This window comes from Polypterus senegalus, chromosome 15, assembly GCF_016835505.1.
Source record: "Polypterus senegalus isolate Bchr_013 chromosome 15, ASM1683550v1, whole genome shotgun sequence".
Classification (NCBI taxonomy): domain Eukaryota; kingdom Metazoa; phylum Chordata; class Cladistia; order Polypteriformes; family Polypteridae; genus Polypterus; species Polypterus senegalus.
The window spans coordinates 66308910-66329453 of NC_053168.1; the positions used below are offsets into that span (position 1 = coordinate 66308910).

Here is a 20544-nt window from a genome sequence, read left to right on the forward strand (position 1 = left end):
GAAAATATGCAATATGCATCATAGCAAAATTAGACAGGTGCATAAATTTGGGCACCCCAACAGAGATATTACATCAATACTTAGTTGAGCCTCCTTTTGAAAATATAACAGCCTCTAGACACCTCCTATAGCCTTTGATGAGTGTCTGGATTCTAGATGGAGGTATTTTTGACCATTCTTCCATACAATATCTCTCCAGTTCAGTTAAATTTGGTGGCTGCCAAGCATGAACAGCCTGCTTCAAATCATCCCATAGATTTTCGATAATATTCAAGTCAGGGGACTGTGACAGCCATTCCAGAACATTGTACTTCTCCCTCTGCATGAATGCCTTTGTAAATGTTCAACTGTGTTTTGGGTCATTGTCTTGTTAGAATATTCAACCCCTGCGTAACTTCAACTTTGTGACTGATGCTTGAACATTATCCTAAAGAATTTGTTGATATTGGGTTGAATTCATCCGACCCTCGACTTTAATAAGGACCCCAGTCCCTGAACTAGCCACACAGCCCCACAGCATGATGGAACCTCCACCAAATTTGACAGTAGGTAGCAGGTGTTTTTCTTGGAATGCGGTGTTCTTCTTCCGCCATGCAAAGTGCTTTTTGTTATGACGAAATAACTTAATTTTTGTCTCATCAGTCCAAAGCACACTTTTCCAAAATTAATCTGGCTTGTCTAATGAGCATTTGCATACAACAAGCGACTCTGTTTGTGGCGTGAGTGCAGAAAGGACTTCTTTCTCATCACCCTGCCGTACAGATGTTCTTTGTGCAAATTGTGCTGAATTGTAGAACGATGTACAGATACACCATCTGCAGCAAGTTGTTCTTGCAGGTCTTTGGAGGTGATCTTTGGGTTGTCTGTAAACTTTCTTAAAATCTTGCGCATATGCTGCTCCTATATTTTTCTTGGCCGACCAGACCTGGGTTTAACAGCAACTGTGCCTGTGGCCTTCCATTTCCTGATACATTCCTTACAGTTGAAACTGACAGTTTAAACCTCTGAGATAGCTTTTTGTAGCCTTCCCCTAAACCATGATACTGAAAAATCTTTGTTTTCAGATCTTTTGAGAGTTGCTTTGAGGATCCCATGCTGTCATTCTTCAGGGGAGAGTCAAAGGGAAGCACAACTTGCAATTGACCACCTTAAATACCTTTTCTCATGATTGCACACACTTGTCTATGAAGTTCAAGGCTTAACAAGCTAATCCAACCAATTTGGTGTTGCAAGTAATCAGTATTGAGCAGTTACACGCATTCAAATCAGCAAAATTACAAGGGTACCCAAATTTTTGCACAGCCCGTTTTTCACATTTCATTTAATTTCATGCAACTAAATACTGCTTTACTAAAAACCTTTGTTTGGAAAACACCCAAGTACTCAGATGTTCCTAGGAAATGAAAGACATACCACTGTTATCTTTTTTGTTGAAAGTACAGTAAATTATTATGCAGGCTGAGAGGGGTTCCCAAACTTTTTCATATGAATGTATATATGCAGTCAAATTTTTGAGACCCAGACAACCCCATCAACTGTGCTGTGCACCAAAACTCTGTCAAAAATTGTCAGGGATTGGTTATCTGTCGCCGGTGCAACTACAAGTTCGCAGGCTCCCCATCTGTCACTCAATGGTTGATGCGGGGAACATTTAAAACTGGCCACTGACTTGGCCTTACCCTCAATTTCTGTCTCCTCTCTTGTGCAGGAAGGCTATCTGTTCTTTTAATCAAACTGGTTTTTTTTGCAGTGTTTGATTTCTGTGGTTTTCAGTGATACCTTTTGCTTATTGCTCATTTGAAAAACATCCATTGGAATTTAACTCATTGTCACCCTCCTATAGAAATGGCAGACACGAAAAAACAATAACAGTTCATATTAGAAAAGAAAACTTTACATTTTTGTGGATCTCAATTCCAGCAAAAAGAAAAAAGACATTTCCAGTGAATTCGGAATTTTACCATCGACACTGTCAACTTTCTTGAAAGACCGAGCAAAAAAAGAAGAAAAATCTCGGGCTGCAAACATATATGAACTGCTGGATTTGAACATGTTGAAAAAGCAGTTTTTATGTGGTTCAGTGATGTTTGTTCAAGTAACATTCCTATTAATGCGGCACTCATTCAAGAAAATGTGAGGTTTCTAAACTCTCTTGGGACCTCCCCGAACTGGACAACATGCCGAAGAGCGTCTCGAAGTGCAAATTGTGTCTGGGGAAGACTATTTATTCTTTGCCGGGGCAACAGCAGGCTTACAGTGGTGGGTGGCTTGCTGCTGAAGCAAACAGAAAAGATCTTGATGGGTGATGCAAGGAGCATTGTAAATGCAGATAACAGGATTACTTGGCCACTAATCTAGCCACAACTATGCCTGGCTGCTGTGTCTGTGTATATGAGAGTGGTAGATCCCGCTACAATAAATAACCCTGCTGTTCCTGTTTCAAGCTGAATAAAGCTGGTTTTGCTAAAGTACTGAGACTCAGCCTTGTGTTTTGGGGTGCAAGACAGGGACTTATAGCGCAACAACGATTTTTTAGGATTTGCTTCTGTGGCACTTCACTGCAGCGCTGTGCGCCTGCTGTTGCCCTGCTCCGGCAACAGACAAACAATCTTCCACAAACGCAGCAATCGCGCTTTGGGACGCACTTCAGCGTGTCGCCCCATTGGGTGGGGGGGAATCCCAAAAGAGTTCAGAAACCTCACAATATGAAGAAGAAGAAAAGGATGATTCGGTTTCTGATTGATAACTGTGCTGCCCACAACATTCTTCCACATTTAGATAATGTTCACGTTGAATTCCTCCCACCCAATTGCACAGCAGTGCTTCAGCCATTGGATTTGGGCATCATTCGCACCCTGAAAGTGTATTATCACAAGGAAATGCTGAGAAAAATTCTCGTCAGCATAACTTGTAGACAGGAGGAGATTACAATTAACGGGAAAGAAACTATTGAAATGATTGCAAACGCCTGGACGCAAGTTAAAGAAAGCACTACAGTGACAAATGCAGAATCTCATTACTACAAAATTTTCATTACAACGAAATATTTTTAGATCCCTGGCAGTTCGTTGTAATGGAATTTTACCTGTACATCAAACACAACTTTGGTATAAGAAGCAGCATGCTCTTTCAGGTTTTCACTGTAATCATTTTAATTAAAAGCCATTTTGTGGTTATTACTGAAACATTTTCTTTCCTTCTTTGAAATTCAGTAAGTGCCATGACTGAACAGCAATGCAGAACACAATATATTGCCCAAAAGTTTGTAGACATCCCTCTAGATTACTGAGTTCAAAGAGTTTCAGCAACACTCGCTGTTAACAGGTACATAAAATCAAGCACTTAGTCCTATATTCTCCATGGTCAAACATTAGTAGTAGAATGGATCATATTGAAGAACTCAGTGACTTTAAATATGGCAATGCTATAGGATCGATCAATCAATCAACATTTATTTATATAGCACATTTTCATACAAAAAAATGTAGCTCAAAGTGCTTTACAAAATGAAGAATAGAAAAATAGAAGACACAATAAAAAATAAACATAAGTCAACATTAATTAACATAGAATAAGTAAGGTCCGATGGCCAGGGTGGACAGAAAAAACAAAAAAAAAACTCCAAAAGCTGGAGAACTTGTGCCAACTATGCCACAAGTCAGTGAAATTTGTTTTCTGCTAGATCTGCCCTGGTCAACTGTGAAGCAGAAGAGTCCAGGAACAATAACAGCTATGCCAAGAAGTGGTAGACCACACAGTCTCACAGAGTGGGACTGCCAAGTGCCAAGCACCAACAGTAATGCATAAAAATGGTCTGCAACACTCACAACAGAGTTCAAAGGTGCCTCTGGAAGAAACACCAGTACAAGAACTGTGCATCTGGAGCTTTATGAAACGGGTTTCCATGGCTAAGCAAGTGCAAACAAAGCCTAAGATAACAGCGTTGCTGGAGTGGTGTAAAGCACCCTACCATTGAACACTGGAGAAATGGAAATGTTTGATTGAACTTAAAAATTGAATCTATCTTGCAGTCTGACAGACAAATCTGGATTTGACGGATTACAAGAGAATGCTACCATCTGGACCATGCTGCCTACTGTAAAGTTTGGTGGAAGAGGGATAATGGTCTGGAGCTATTTTTGAGGGTATGGGCTAGGCTCAAGGCTACTGCTAATGCTACTGCATACAAAGACACTTTAGACAATTGTGCACTTTCAATGTTGCGGCAACAGTTTGGAGAGGCCTTCCTGTTCCAGCATGACTATGCTCTGTGCACAATGCCAGGACAATAAAGATAAGGAGGAACTCAAGTGGCTTGCACAGAGCCTGAATCAAAATCTAACTGAACACCGTTGGGATGAATTGGAACACCAACTGTAAGCCAAGTCTTCTCATTCAAAATCAGTACCTAAACTCACAAATGCTCTTTTGGTTGGATCAGCACCAATTCCCATAGACTCCCTCCAAAATGTTGTGGAAAGGCTTCCCAGCCACAAAGAGGGTGCAGAGGACAACTCCATTTTGATGTCCATGGTTTTTGAATGGGATGCCCAACAGGCTCATACAGGTTTGATGGTCAGGTGTCCACAAACTTTTGGCAATGCAATATATGTACAAACCTCATTACATTTGTTCCACAATTATTCTCTTGTATTGTATAATATTTTAATATTACATATTTGTAAATTGTTATTAAAAAGATGACAAAGTGCAATTAAGAGTCAATGTAGCTGACTATATTTGTTGATATTCACTCCTTACTGCACTATCAAGGATTACACTTGGTTAGAGAGACCTCCTGCCAGTAGACCCCATGATACAGAGACAAAGCCAAGAGGACAGAGTGGATTGATTTCCCATTATGCTTAGCAGGCAGTGTGTGTGTGTGTGTGTGTGTGTTAGTTTCAAAGTGGTGATTCACATGAACAGACAGGGAAAGAAGGCATGTCAGAAGACAATAAACAAATAAATATTTTATTAAGTACGATCAAAAAACTACTTATGCAAATGATATTTAAAACATATACAGAAAAATTTAAATCAAAAAGGGACACACAATTCAATCATTAAACATTACATTAGTAAAGTAAAAAGTGCATCCATTGTCCAACCCGCTATATCCTAACTACAGGGTCATGGGGGTCTGCTGGAGCCAATCCCAGCCAATACAGGGCGCAAGGCATGAAACAAACTCCGGGCAGGGTGCCAGCCCACCGCAGGGCGCACACACACACACACACACACCCACCCACACACCAAGCACACACTAGGGCCAATTTAGAATCGCCAATGAACCTAACCTGCATGTCTTTGGACTGTGGGAGGAAACCGGTGCGCCTGGAGGAAAATGGAGTGCTTTTTGATTTTTTACACAAAAATTGCTAAGCTATACAATTTTATTCTTTACTGTGATTTTAAGTTGTAAATCAAACTAAGAAATATATAGAAAGCCATCTTTTTTCCATTTCATTGCAGATTTACAGTACTTAGAATAGTTGTGCTGTCAACAGATTTGTCCACAAATTATATATTTTGCAGGAAAATGTATTTCTCCTAAAATGTGAGTAGCTGTCACATTATAGTAAAGTGAAAAAAGGGAAACAGTTATGCAAAAAACTGTTCATACTATTGATTGATTGACTGTCAATTTCTTATACAATTGGACAACACTTCAAGTTTTGGATCTTTTAGAGCAGTACACAAATGATTAAATAAAAACAATTACTAAATTACTTTTAATAATTTCTCATATAAAATATCTTTAAAAAATCCTTTTTAAAAAATCTTTTTTTAAAATCTTATTATTTATTCTGGTAGCTCCTGATTCAATGAGCAAGTTAATAAATTTCTATAAGTTATAGAAAGTAAACAAGAGCTAAATTTGGTGGCGCAAGAAAAGCATGTGGGACAAAAGGTAATCAATAATTTAAGTGCAAGAAAAAGCTTATAGTGACAAATAATTGGAGCTAGTAAGTGTTATGTCAGCAAGCTGACAAGTAAGTTTAGTGAGCACCATGAGGTAAACATGAGACAAAAAAGGGGTCAAAATCGGGAGATCAAATAACACATCATAAAGCCAAGATGTGAGACAAAAATCTTAGCCAAAAAGCTTAGCAAAAACGTCAGCGGCACAAAAAAATCAAATCAGAAAAATGTAAAGCAAAGGATGTAGCAAAGGGTTTTGAATGCGCAACTCTGGTAGCCGACCTGTTAACCTGTTGTGTCGATTACCCATGGGCCATGGCCTCTGAGGACACGCTGTCCTAACAATGAGTGTCCAAAATGTTGGTGATTATTAAAATACAACATGGCAGCAAAAACACACTTATAAAGGAAATGTTAGATTAAAAAAGTACGAAATCAAACCTACGACTTCAAAAACCCCCAAAACAAGGGTCAGATCATAAAAATTGAAACCAAGTTATAACAGTACCCCTCTTTGGGAGTTAGTTTTATTTACTAGAAATAATTTTTTTTAATGTAAATGAAATTTATATGTAGCATAACAAAACATAATAAAATACATACTGTACAACAAAGGAAGAGAAACCACAAACTGCTGTAAATAAGAGAATACCTGTACTGTGCATTCCTCGTCTGACTGTTGCCAGCTGGACATATCTTGTTTTGGACGTATGAGTATGCACTATAATTCTACTCAGGCTTTAACTAAAAGTTCACATAACACATGCATTAATGATTAGTACCCATCAAAACTCTTGTCAACATTCTGCTACTCAAAAGGAATCAAGAGCAGGTATTTTTTTTCTCTTTTTCTGTTTCAAATCACATAGCACTCTGGGTAATATCATTTAAAGTTTAGGATTAGTTATGACATTCATTCCATGTACAAGTCCATACATAAAAATATTACCTTTAAGACATTGATACATTTATACAAAACACATTTTCTGTATTCTTTTCCACATGCAGTATTCTTAATACTTATTACACATAGCTAATGAACAAGAAAATAAGCAAATCATCACCTTTAATACATTAATGCACCAACATAAAATCAGATTTCAAATTTCCTTTGTTGATATGCTTTACATTAAAAAGTATTCTCAAGCTCTATAAAAGCAGTGGGACTGTCTTCACAAAAGGCACAAAGATTAAAACTAATAACATCTCAATGACTAAGAAAATGATCAATTTTGAAAGTGATTGCTAAATTACATTTCAACAGATGTGCTCCCAACAATTGCCCGAAATAAAGGCAGCAGCCCATTAGTTACACTCATTTGTCTCTGCGTACATTTTTTCCTGTGCTCATTTGTCACCACCCTCTTCTGTTGGCACTCTTTTATCAAACAGCCTTTAATTCATCTTACTATTTCATCAGCTAAACACACAAAGTATACTCCAAGTATTACTAACTTCATCTTGTGGCATCTCTGCAAAAATATGGCTTTTTATAATTCCTCTTTTATGTTACTAATGCCTTTTATCATGAATTTAGCAAGTCACTTCTAAGGTTTCTTATGAAGGCTCAGCTGTAAGATGATTGTTTGACATGATAAAAATTTAAAGGAAAAAATACATATTTGACATTTGGGAATTTACATTTTTAGCAAGTATAGATAACTTCACATGTTTAAAATAAAAACTGCAATTTTATTGATTAACAGAAAGAAAAAGGGGTGAACAAGTTAAATAAAATACGAGAAGAGTGCTGGAACATTTTATGATATGCAGAACCAATAAGTGCAAGGTTAAATGTCTGCCTAACAGCTTTATTTAGCTGCTTAGCAGATAACATAATATTATTTGTACTTTAATACCTCATTTTTTCTTGATAAAATATATCCTAATTTCATAGGACACATTTTATTTTGTAAAGATATAACAGCTACATAAAGCACTAGCTAGAGGAAAAATATTGGTAATACTATGATAGCATGAATATGATGTACAAAATGTATGGTTTCTTATGTACCTAAAGACCATCCGGGAGAGTTAGGTGATATCTCTAAAATATTGAGAAAGGTCTTGCCACCATTAGTGGCAGATATAGTCACCAGCCCCTGAAAGACATGGCAGGGTCCTGTAGTTGGAGCAGACATATAGTGGTCTGCTACTGAAGGTCTGAAGCCAGGCTCTACTGAGGAAATATTGGCTGCCTGTCTCTCATGCTCTTGCCCTTTAAGATCCTTGATGCATGTAGTACTTCTTTAAGTAACTTCCTATGGAAGATTATGCCATTACATTCTACCTTACTCACAAGGGTCACTCCATGGTGTTCAGTTAACTCGGCCTCAACAAGATGGACCCAGATGTGAGGCTCTGTTTAGGAGTACTTACTGCATGCCATAAAGTAAAAAAAAAACTATATAATGAAGTCTAAACTGGGTTAAATAGAAGGAATATAATACATGTAGAAGACCATTCAAGAAAGGATAAACTGCATATTGGAGGGCAACCTTAATAAAGGTGCTCATTTGATCTATGTCTCTGGTCTAAGCACTTCTAAAGTAACATTGCATCATGAGAGTGAAGCTGCTCCAGTTCATGCATAAACTTGTGATCCTGAGTTTCCTAAAATAATAATTCACAATGGTGCTTGGCCTGGATCTTTTCTTGATTTAGTATTATAGCTGCACAGAAAAACAAGGAACTTAACCCATCTTATTTTATACGCAACTTGGTTTGAAATCTCCAACAGTTAATCATATCACTTGTTTAAGTTACTAGCTACTAGGCCGAAAGCCACTGATAATTTCATGTCTACTGTTTTACTGTCCTCAGTGGGAAATATCTATTTATTTGTGAGTTAATTTCACAGTGCTCCCTTTCAGACTTCTCACAATGTTTAATTAGCCTCTGACATGGTTAGAAGATATTGTCAGTTTTATTTTTGTCACACTGGCTGTAAACACCTTCTGTTTCATAATTACAGATACGTCTGCTTTGTTTCAACACTTTCTGAATATATAGTTTATGTCTAACTGCTGAAGGAAGGGCAAGAAAGCAATGTTTCTAAAGTGGCCAGCCTTCTGTCACATCAGGTGTATAGTACATAAGTGCATGACCCTGAACAAAACCTTGTAATATACATTAGCTATGGTCACATGTGTTGTAAATATGTGTAGTGGACATCCTTGACCCTAGTAACTCCATTTTTAAGAGTAACTTTATATATTTATTTTGAGTATTTATTTATTACTAGCCATGAGACCTGTCAAAGACAGATAATAGATTAAATTAAAAAATATTTCATATCTCTTGCCCTACACGTCTGAACCTCTCTTGAATAGCACTCCCTCACTTGAGCATGTTTCCATAAAGCCTGCTTATTTTATACTTCCAGTCTTTGAAGATGATTCTCATCATGCCTTTACACCTTTGCTCCTCCTAGTGTGTCTGACACTTATTCTTGCTCTTTCAATCGCATTATCTAAACCAAGCTGACCAATCACACCAAAGCCAAAATGACTGATCAGACTGCTCAGAGGAACCAAACACACACACACAGACCTTAGTGTTTTATTATATTATAGATTAGCAATTCTTCACACCATATTGCATTGTGGGGTGTGGACAACATCTTTGCAGGATTATACTGGTTTATTTACAAGGAACGTCAGTATTAGTGACATACTGTGCGAACATGCAAAGTAAATTGACAAGAAGAGGGAGACAAAGATGAAGGAATTATATCAGGTTAAACTAAATCGGGACACATTACAATACTAAACAAATTGCGCTTAATAAATACCATACATACTCATGTTTAAGTTCTCCCGTGGATAAGTCAGGACTTGATTTTACCATATTATTTCTGGTATTTTATAATGTTGGTCATATAAGTTGAATGCGGAACGCTATTGATCCAAGAGATTATGATATGCTAATGCCCACCTGAGATAGTAACCGTGGAGTACACTACCTTTTTCTTCTATGTATTGTGCCTACATGACCACACGGTAATACCCAAACTATTCCAAAGCATCATTTGCACAGTTTTGTGTTTTTTGTATCTCACACCTTCCTACACCTTTATAGTAACAGCATCCATTGTCTATGATGGAGCATTCGATCAGAAGAAAATATGAAGCTGGTTTTAAATTAAAAGTCGTTGATGTGGTGAAAGAAATTGGTAACTGTGCAGCTGCAACAAAATTCGATGTGTCTGAGAAACTGGTGTAAGATTGGAGGAAGCAAGAAGATGTAAAAAAAAAATATTTAAGTGTCGTATTTTTGAACGGGCATACAACAACAACATTTATTTATATAACACATTTTCATACAAATAGTAGCTCAAAGTGCTTTACATATTAAAGAATAGAAAAATAAAAGACACAATTATAAAACAAAATAAATCAACATTAATTAACATCGAATAAGAGTAAGGTTCAATGGCCAGAGGGGACAGAAAAAACAAAAAAACTCCAGACGGCTGGAGAAAAAATAATTGAATAAATAATGAACGGGCATATAAGTCGGGGTCTGATTTTATGATCGATTTTTTGTGTTTCAAGACCCAACTTATACACGAGTATATACGGTAAAATGAATCCATTTGACTTGTCAACCAAGTAATAGACCAAACACCCCAATAGCTTACTCTGCATTGACATTGTGATCCTGTTCATTTTGGAATCAGTGTATATTATTTAAAAATGATAAATTATTGGAAGCTCATGAACAATCTGCTAATGGCTGGGTGCAAGAACTTCAACTCCAACAGCACAGTCATTCTAACCAAGTTAGCTGACCAAGCTGTACAAGTATGCTAAGATTTTTCCTTTTTTTTGGTCAGGATGAAGGGAAAGTGTACACTTTTATACTGTATTTCATCATTTATTACTTACCAAGCTATAATTTCATAGTGGTTGTATTTATTTATTTATTTATAAAATTTCAGTGCTGTTTTTTTAAATATGTCCGCTTTAAAAAGACTAACTTTAATAATGAATTAATTTTTCAATTCAATTCAATTAATTGAAAATCATGAATCAAAAGTGCAATAGATTTAATTTTAAAAACTAAATTAAAACTAAATTTAAAAAGTTATTCAATATTTCATTTAGTGTTTTCTAAAATTCGGATTCAGCTTCAGCTAAGAAGACTTACATCTATTTGATTTTTTTCTTTTTCAAAAAAGAGACATATTTCTAAACTGAAGATTATTATGTCATGGAAATCATCAACTAACTGGAAAAAATGGAATGCTTATTTTATCATGGACAGGTTACATTCACAGTCATTAAACATTTGGATGTCTGGTTTAAATTACTTAAATGTGACAAAAGCATATGAAATAGTTTATTTAAAATTTTGTTTACACTTTACATGGTCAAAAATTGCGTTGTTGCCTGTCTTAGCCTGTCTAAAAATCACATTTCCTACTGAGCTTGTGTTTAAAATCAGCCAACACAAAAGCATACCAGGATTTTTAAAATGACTTTAGTCAAGAAAATAAATGAGAGAAATTATGAAAATGACTTGATGCCCTTAGGGGGCTACCAGTGAGTGTAATTAAGTGAAAAAATTTAAAGCAATTGAAACAGTTAGTGTTTGAAGATGGCTGGAGCAAATAAAACATTCAAAGCAAAACCATTACAAAAGCAACATGTTATTCAGCACTTCATGCATGTATGGTTCCCCCTAACTAGAAGTGTATTCTGTAATGCATGCTAATTTAGACAACATGACAGAGAACCCAACAAAATGGATAACATTAAACACAAAGCTTACTGTGTTTTCATGTAAAAGTGCATGACACTGAAGTGATAAGAAAAATACACCTTGGAACATATTTTAAAACTGTAATTTCCTAATTAAATGAAGCTACTACAGTATAATGTACAATAATGAAATCTTCTCGTTAACAATTTAAATTCATAGCCAAATTGCGTTGCTACAGAAACATATCAAGCATGCTGAATTAAAAGCTCAAAGGATTAAGTTTTGTTTTCTTGCAGGGCAGAGTTATTCACTGACTTACACAACAGCATCAGTGCCTTCAGCATACAAATCATAAGATAGTTTAAAATGCATGTGACTGGCTGATCTCATTGCTATTGACTCGGTTTAATTAAAGAGAGATTAAAAAACCTCAAAGTGTAAGAGTAAAAATCCAAAAAATTTAACTGCTTCAAAGTTGCAGTGTAAATTGCAGGTTATATTTAAAAAGTTTGATGTCTAAATAATGCTAGTTAGGCAAGGTGAAGTTGTCTATTTCATATATTCTGTTTTTATAAACAATTATAAAGGAAAAGAAAATAACTAAGCAAAAGGTCAGGGGCACGATGAGCCCTCGTCATTTAAGAGTACAGGTTCTCAGCCTTGGTTCCCGAGGGTCCTGTAGTTGCAGAGTTTTGCTCTAACCAGTTTCTTAAAAAGCAGCTGAGCCTTGCAATAATGAAACAGTTTATAATAGCTTTAATTTAAACACACGCATCTTGCTTTTCTGAGAAGGTGTTTTGCAGAACTTAACAAATATTTCTTCTTTTTCCTTCATTTTTAGCTTTTTCAATGAAGTTTACCAAAATTAAATTAATAAATGATATTGTATTAGCAGTGACTTCTAACTAAGGAAATGCTTAAAATGAAAAACACTAGCCACTGTGGCCCTTCAGGGCCGAGAATGAAGACCCATGTTAAACAAAATTTGAGGATTTAGTAATTAAGGATCCACAGGGTCACTTGTGCCCCTGGACTTCTCCTGGCACCAATGTAATTTAGCTCATGACCAGGTATTAGTCCCCAACACAACCTAAGAAAATAAATAAACCAATAAATGTCTCAAAAGAGGAAGCAGCCCTAACCATGTATGAAAATCATGCTGGAATTCATTTTATCTGATGCCCTCTCCTAAATAATCTTCTCCTGAATTGCCATAACAGCTAATGGAAAGTAAAAAGGAACAGTAATTTTATTATTTTTTTTCTTAGGAGGAAAGATATACTGCTTCTTTTGATTACTTAACTGGCAGGAGGTCCAAAATCCAGAAAAAGTAAAAGCAGTATGGTTATCAGCAAGAGCCTCTCCTCTCAGCTCATCATATAACTAATATTTTTCAGCACTAATAGAGATGAAATGCAATTTTGCATTGGATAGTTATCAAATATTTTTGGCATGCTTTTTTTAAAAAAGCTATGGGTTACTTTTTTAAGCACAGTTTACATTTCATCTCGGCTCCTGAATCTCACCCACATTTTAATTATTTCTAACATAATACAGTACTTATGCTTTATCTTTATACTAATACTGCTTTGTTTTGCAGCCATAGAACTGCACTTTTTTGTCTTATCTCTATTGTGCCCTGTCTTCGATGTCAGTGTTTATCATATTTCTGTAAGTCCTGTGTTTATCAATAACTTGTATTACTCTGTTTATTAAAAACAAGTGTGCTTCAGTTACCTTATTTGTAATAGCCAAAGACTGCCTCCTACAGAGAAATGTAAAAAAATAAATAAAAGAGGAGCCATACCAAATTATTTAATTAATTACCATTACTGCTACAAGCAAAAATGATAATTAATGAACTGAGTTAAAATTCTCTTCATCCTCCTACATTATTTTGCCATCCCTCCTGTCTAAATCTTTTCTTAATCAATATTTTTTCTACCATACAAAATGCAATAGTATATATATATATATATATTTTTAAAATGACTTTAGTCAAGAAAATAAATGAGAGAAATTATGAAAATGACTTGATGCCCTTAGGGGGCTACCAGTGAGTGTAATTAAGTGAAAAAATTTAAAGCAATTGAAACAGTTAGTGTTTGAAGATGGCTGGAGCAAATAAAACATTCAAAGCAAAACCATTACAAAAGCAACATGTTATTCAGCACTTCATGCATGTATGGTTCCCCCTAACTAGAAGTGTATTCTGTAATGCATGCTAATTTAGACAACATGACAGAGAACCCAACAAAATGGATAACATTAAACACAAAGCTTACTGTGTTTTCATGTAAAAGTGCATGACACTGAAGTGATAAGAAAAATACACCTTGGAACATATTTTAAAACTGTAATTTCCTAATTAAATGAAGCTACTACAGTATAATGTACAATAATGAAATCTTCTCGTTAACAATTTAAATTCATAGCCAAATTGCGTTGCTACAGAAACATATCAAGCATGCTGAATTAAAAGCTCAAAGGATTAAGTTTTGTTTTCTTGCAGGGCAGAGTTATTCACTGACTTACACAACAGCATCAGTGCCTTCAGCATACAAATCATAAGATAGTTTAAAATGCATGTGACTGGCTGATCTCATTGCTATTGACTCGGTTTAATTAAAGAGAGATTAAAAAACCTCAAAGTGTAAGAGTAAAAATCCAAAAAATTTAACTGCTTCAAAGTTGCAGTGTAAATTGCAGGTTATATTTAAAAAGTTTGATGTCTAAATAATGCTAGTTAGGCAAGGTGAAGTTGTCTATTTCATATATTCTGTTTTTATAAACAATTATAAAGGAAAAGAAAATAACTAAGCAAAAGGTCAGGGGCACGATGAGCCCTCGTCATTTAAGAGTACAGGTTCTCAGCCTTGGTTCCCGAGGGTCCTGTAGTTGCAGAGTTTTGCTCTAACCAGTTTCTTAAAAAGCAGCTGAGCCTTGCAATAATGAAACAGTTTATAATAGCTTTAATTTAAACACACGATCTTGCTTTTCTGAGAAGGTGTTTTGCAGAACTTAACAAATATTTCTTCTTTTTCCTTCATTTTTAGCTTTTTCAATGAAGTTTACCAAAATTAAATTAATAAATGATATTGTATTAGCAGTGACTTCTAACTAAGGAAATGCTTAAAATGAAAAACACTAGCCACTGTGGCCCTTCAGGGCCGAGAATGAAGACCCATGTTAAACAAAATTTGAGGATTTAGTAATTAAGGATCCACAGGGTCACTTGTGCCCCTGGACTTCTCCTGGCACCAATGTAATTTAGCTCATGACCAGGTATTAGTCCCCAACACAACCTAAGAAAATAAATAAACCAATAAATGTCTCAAAAGAGGAAGCAGCCCTAACCATGTATGAAAATCATGCTGGAATTCATTTTATCTGATGCCCTCTCCTAAATAATCTTCTCCTGAATTGCCATAACAGCTAATGGAAAGTAAAAAGGAACAGTAATTTTATTATTTTTTTTCTTAGGAGGAAAGATATACTGCTTCTTTTGATTACTTAACTGGCAGGAGGTCCAAAAATCCAGAAAAAAAGTAAAAAGCAGTATGGTTATCAGCAAGAGCCTCTCCTCTCAGCTCATCATATAACTAATATTTTTCAGCACTAATAGAGATGAAATGCAATTTTGCATTGGATAGTTATCAAATATTTTTGGCATGCTTTTTTTAAAAAAGCTATGGGTTACTTTTTTAAGCACAGTTTACATTTCATCTCGGCTCCTGAATCTCACCCACATTTTAATTATTTCTAACATAATACAGTACTTATGCTTTATCTTTATACTAATACTGCTTTGTTTTGCAGCCATAGAACTGCACTTTTTTGTCTTATCTCTATTGTGCCCTGTCTTCGATGTCAGTGTTTATCATATTTCTGTAAGTCCTGTGTTTATCAATAACTTGTATTACTCTGTTTATTAAAAACAAGTGTGCTTCAGTTACCTTATTTGTAATAGCCAAAGACTGCCTCCTACAGAGAAATGTAAAAAAATAAATAAAAGAGGAGCCATACCAAATTATTTAATTAATTACCATTACTGCTACAAGCAAAAATGATAATTAATGAACTGAGTTAAAATTCTCTTCATCCTCCTACATTATTTTGCCATCCCTCCTGTCTAAATCTTTTCTTAATCAATATTTTTTCTACCATACAAAATGCAATAGTATATATATATATATATATATATATATATATATATATATATATATATATATATATATATATAGAATACCAGCTATATATAGCAGAATACCAGCGCTGAGAAGTAGTGTGTTAAAGAAGTTATGAAAAGAAAAGGAAAATTTTTTAAATAACGTAACATGATTGTTAATGTAATTGTTTTGTCATTGATATGAGTGTTGTTGTCATATCTCTATATATATATATATCTATATATCTATATATAAATATATATATATATTTATATATATATATATATCTATATATATATACTGTATCTATATATCTATATATATATACTGTATCTATATATCTATATATCTATATATATATATCTATATATCTATATATATATATCTCTCTCTCTCTCTCTATATATATATATATATATATATATATATATAGCAAAATACCCGTGTTTGGCAGCGGAGAAGTAAAAGAAAAGGAAACATTTTAATAATAACGTAACATGATTGACAATGTAATTGTTTTGTCATTGTCATGAGTGTTGCTGGCATATATATATATATATATATATACATACATACATGTAAAGTCTGCGTCAGAATATATAAAGTCAAAACTTGAATATATAAAGTCATTCCCGAATATATAAAGTTAAAACTTGAATATATAAAGTCAGCGTCGGAATATATAAAGTCAGCGCTGGAATATATAAAGTCAAAACTTGAATATATAAAGTCATTCCCGAATATATAGTCATTCCTGATTATATAAAGTCAACATCAGAGTATATAAACTCACTCCTAAATATATAAAGTGAAAGTCAAAATCTATTGATTGAAACGACTCTGAACTGAACTAAGTTAACAAAAACGTATTCAGAAAAATAAATTAAAAATACACTGTTTGGTTAATGTTTTGAAAATGATGCATGTGCCCTGCCCAGGATTGGTTCCTGCCTTGCGCCCAGTGTTGGCTGGGATTGGCTCCTGATACTCTGATGTTGACTTTATATAATCAGGAATGACTATATATTCGGGAATGACTTTATATATTCAAGTTTTGACTTTATATATTCCGACGCTGACTTTATATATTCAAGTTTTGACTTTATTTATTCCAACAGTGACTTTATATAATCAAGTTTTGACTTTATATATTCGGGAATGACTTTATATATACAAGTTTTGACTTTATATAGTTAAATTTAGTCATCATTGCATAACGTTTTCTTTACCATAGAAATTTAAAGACTAAATTCAACTTCCATTCCTAACAAAGATATTTCTGGTGACTAAATAGAACCTACTTATGTCCAAATTCGAGCTATTGAGCTGTCGCCTGCCTGCCTGAATAAGTCACCCTCGCCTCGCTCGTACTTTTTTACCGTTAATTTAATCATGGCTAGTGGCGGAAAAATTATAAAATGGAAGGAGGATTACACTGAGTATGGCTTTACCAAAACAATTATTGATGGCGAATCGATTATTCATAAAGCTTCAATTTGTGATCTGTTTTTCTGTGTTAACCTCATATTTTTTCATACTTCTTCTCAAACCAAGGGGGTGCGAGGGTAAAATGAATCGGGAAGCGCTGATCAATGTAATCGGTGTACCAGGAAATCATGCATTGACAGATGTTCCCCTTTGCTTGTAATGCAAAGTGTGATTAAACACGTGATTTTTTAACGCGTTATGGAGCACATGCATCGAAGCTTCTCAGCTGTGCTTGTGCTAAGAAAAGGAAACATATTAAAAATAACGTAACACGATTGTCAATGTAACCTTTTGTAAGTAGTGCCTGGAGGATTCAGTGTGGAGAAACTCTAGAGACAGCGTGTGTATTAACTTGTGGATTTTTCTGTGAGTATTTGGTGGCAGCGTCACAAAATCGCTTCTGTAACACTGCGTTAGCTGCGGAGCTCAGCTCAGAGCGAAATGAGGTGAATGGGAGGGGAGATGATGACGTGACTCCCCCACCCGCCTTAACTGTCAATCCCCTACAAACACAGTCTCTCAGAATTTGCATAACCACAGCCTTTCGCCTGCAATTTTAACTTTGTTACAAAGTGATCAAAACTCTCGTTTATATCCTGCATCCTCTCATTAAATTTGTATCCCGCATTACCCGTAGGCATGAGAAACGCCAGCGCCAGCTTGTCTATGAACTTAATTTAAACTTTAGGTTTACACCGTGCTTTGTTTCCGAAGTAGCAGCACTCATGAATATGGTTGTATATGTCACTCGCTCGCTTCTTATTGTTTCGCTGTCTTCTCAATTATATAATGCATGTTTTCTTCAGCGCTTTTTGGAGCTCTTCCTGGTTTTCTACGTACTGCGTTGACAGTCCGTTCACGTGATTACATGGGAGGCGTGATGATGTCACACGAAACTCTGCCCCCCACGGCTTTCGAGCTCAATTCCATTACAGTATATGGAGAAAAATAGCTTCCAGTTATGACCATTACGCATAGAATTTCGAAACTTTTGTAAGGAAGCTGTAAGGAATGAGCCTGCCAAATTTCAGCCTTCTACCTACACGGGAACTTGGAGAATTAGTGATCAGTCAGTGAGTGAGTGAGTTAGTCAGTCAGTCAGTGAGGGCTTTGCATTTTATTAGTATAGATATATATAAATTAAAAAAAATTCAGAAGAAATACATTTTATTAGCAGTATATTTTCACAGTAAAAAAATAATACAAAGAGTTAAAATGTTTTTAATTATATCAGAGAAAGTGTTTTCTTGTGTAAGAATATTGTATGGGTTTGTGCAGTATGTGCAATAGGCTCACAACGATGTAGTAATGAAACACTGAATTTTTTAAAAATACATAACATGAAAATATTGTAGAACTCATTCTTTCTCTAAAACCTCTAATGAACCTCATTTGTTTTTTTCATATTTTGTTAAAAAATCCTAACCCTAACCACTTTGCCATATTTTAATACATGGATCTATGAACAGCCAACAATTTTATAAATGCCATACCATTTTTTAAGCTTGCTTAATTCTGGGCAGGCGCACAAGGCACATGGCACTGAAGCCTATCCCAGCAAACACTATGTGCAAGGCAGGAATGATCCTTGGACAGAGCACCAGCCCATAGCAGGGTGAACACTCTCACACACTACACACCCATTAAGGCCAATTTGGCATCTCCAGTCCACCTAACCTGTATGTCTTTGGATTTTGGGAGGAAACTGGAGCACCTGGTGGAAACCTACGCAGACACGGGGAGACCATGCAAGCTCCATGCAGGGAGGACCAGGACACGAACCCTGTCTACTTACTGTGCAGCAGCAGTGCTACACTGTGCTACCATGCCACCCCAATCTTTTAAATTGTTTTTGACATTTTATATTTAATTAACGTATGATTAGTAGGTGTTGCGTTGTATTTTTGTAAGTGTTATTAAGACCACAAGAAGCTTTTATTAGATAACAATATGTTTGTAATACTGTATATATATTGTAGGTGCTACATAATCTTAAGTGATACCCATCAATTTAATGTTAATGATGAATTTTAATTATCTTAAGCATCAATTTAACTGTAAACAGTAAAGTGGTCTACACTTCCAAGCAATTAAATTTAAAAGTTTTCCAGTGTAGAAATACAAATGTAAATTGTTTCAAAAGTATTGGTATTAGTTAAACTAACATAAATTTAATCTATTTATTCCTTCTATAAGCCCAATTTGTTCAATATTAAGTATAAGGAATGCTGCAGTCTATCCCAAATTTATCAGATACAAGGGAGGACTCCACATTGAGGTGTGGCACCAATGAAATAATAATAATAATAATCTGCAGTGGACTGGCACCCTGAATAGGATTGTTAGGAGAAAAAATCCAAACCTACATGGCCCTGTGTGAAAAAGTAATTGCCCCTGAACCTAATAACTGGTTGAGCCACCCTTAAGCAATAACTATCAAGGAATGCTGCAGTCTATCCCAAATTTATCAGATACAAGGGAGGACTCTTCACATTGAGGTGTGGCACCAATGAAATAATAATAATAATAATCTGCAGTGGACTGGCACCCTGAGTTCAACTTTTGTCTCATCAGGGTTTGTTTCTTGCCTTGCTAATGTTCTTTTCCTGTGTTGGCTGGGATTGCCCAGCTCCAGCAGAGGCAAGTGAGCCCTGTAACGTTGTCCCTATAGTTAGGATATAGGTTCACCAGTTCCATGGTTGTGATAATGGATGGATGGATGGACTGATAATCTCAATACTTCTGTTCTCATAATAATCTTATGATAAGGTGCTTTTGGTCTACTTCTCTTGTCAGTTATAGAGCTCCTTTCAGGAAATTAAACTCAGGTGTGAAACCCAAGTTTGGGATGGATTTTTTCTCCCTAAATAATAAAACCATCATTTAAAAACTAAGCTCTAAAATGTTAAGTTACTCATTTAAGGTCACGTAATATGTCAGTGGCCAATGGCTGAACTTGCAGTCTTATGTTTTAAAGTTTAATTATCCCAGTAGTAGGGCCTAATTTCCCATCTCTACAATTTGAAATATGTTTCAATATTCCCTTTAAAGCATTTTGCTGTGTGTTTTAAAGCACGGTTAGTAGATGCATCTAAATTTGTCATTTGAAAGCTTCAGATGCTAACAATATCTCTAATTGCATGGAGAAAACCAGATGTCAAGAACTGAAAGGATGACAGTTGTATTAGAAAGAAGTGTGTCAAAACAATTCACAGTAATTCCTGCATAAGATAAGAGACTGTGCTGGACTGACACA

General features: G+C 35.3%; 1 protein-coding gene across 1 annotated transcript in view; it reads right to left on the bottom strand.

Moving 5' to 3' along the window:
- adam22 (ADAM metallopeptidase domain 22) overlaps positions 1–20544 on the bottom strand; it is a 418045-nt gene that overhangs the window by 278432 nt on the left and 119069 nt on the right. The gene's annotated exons all lie outside the window — the stretch shown is intronic.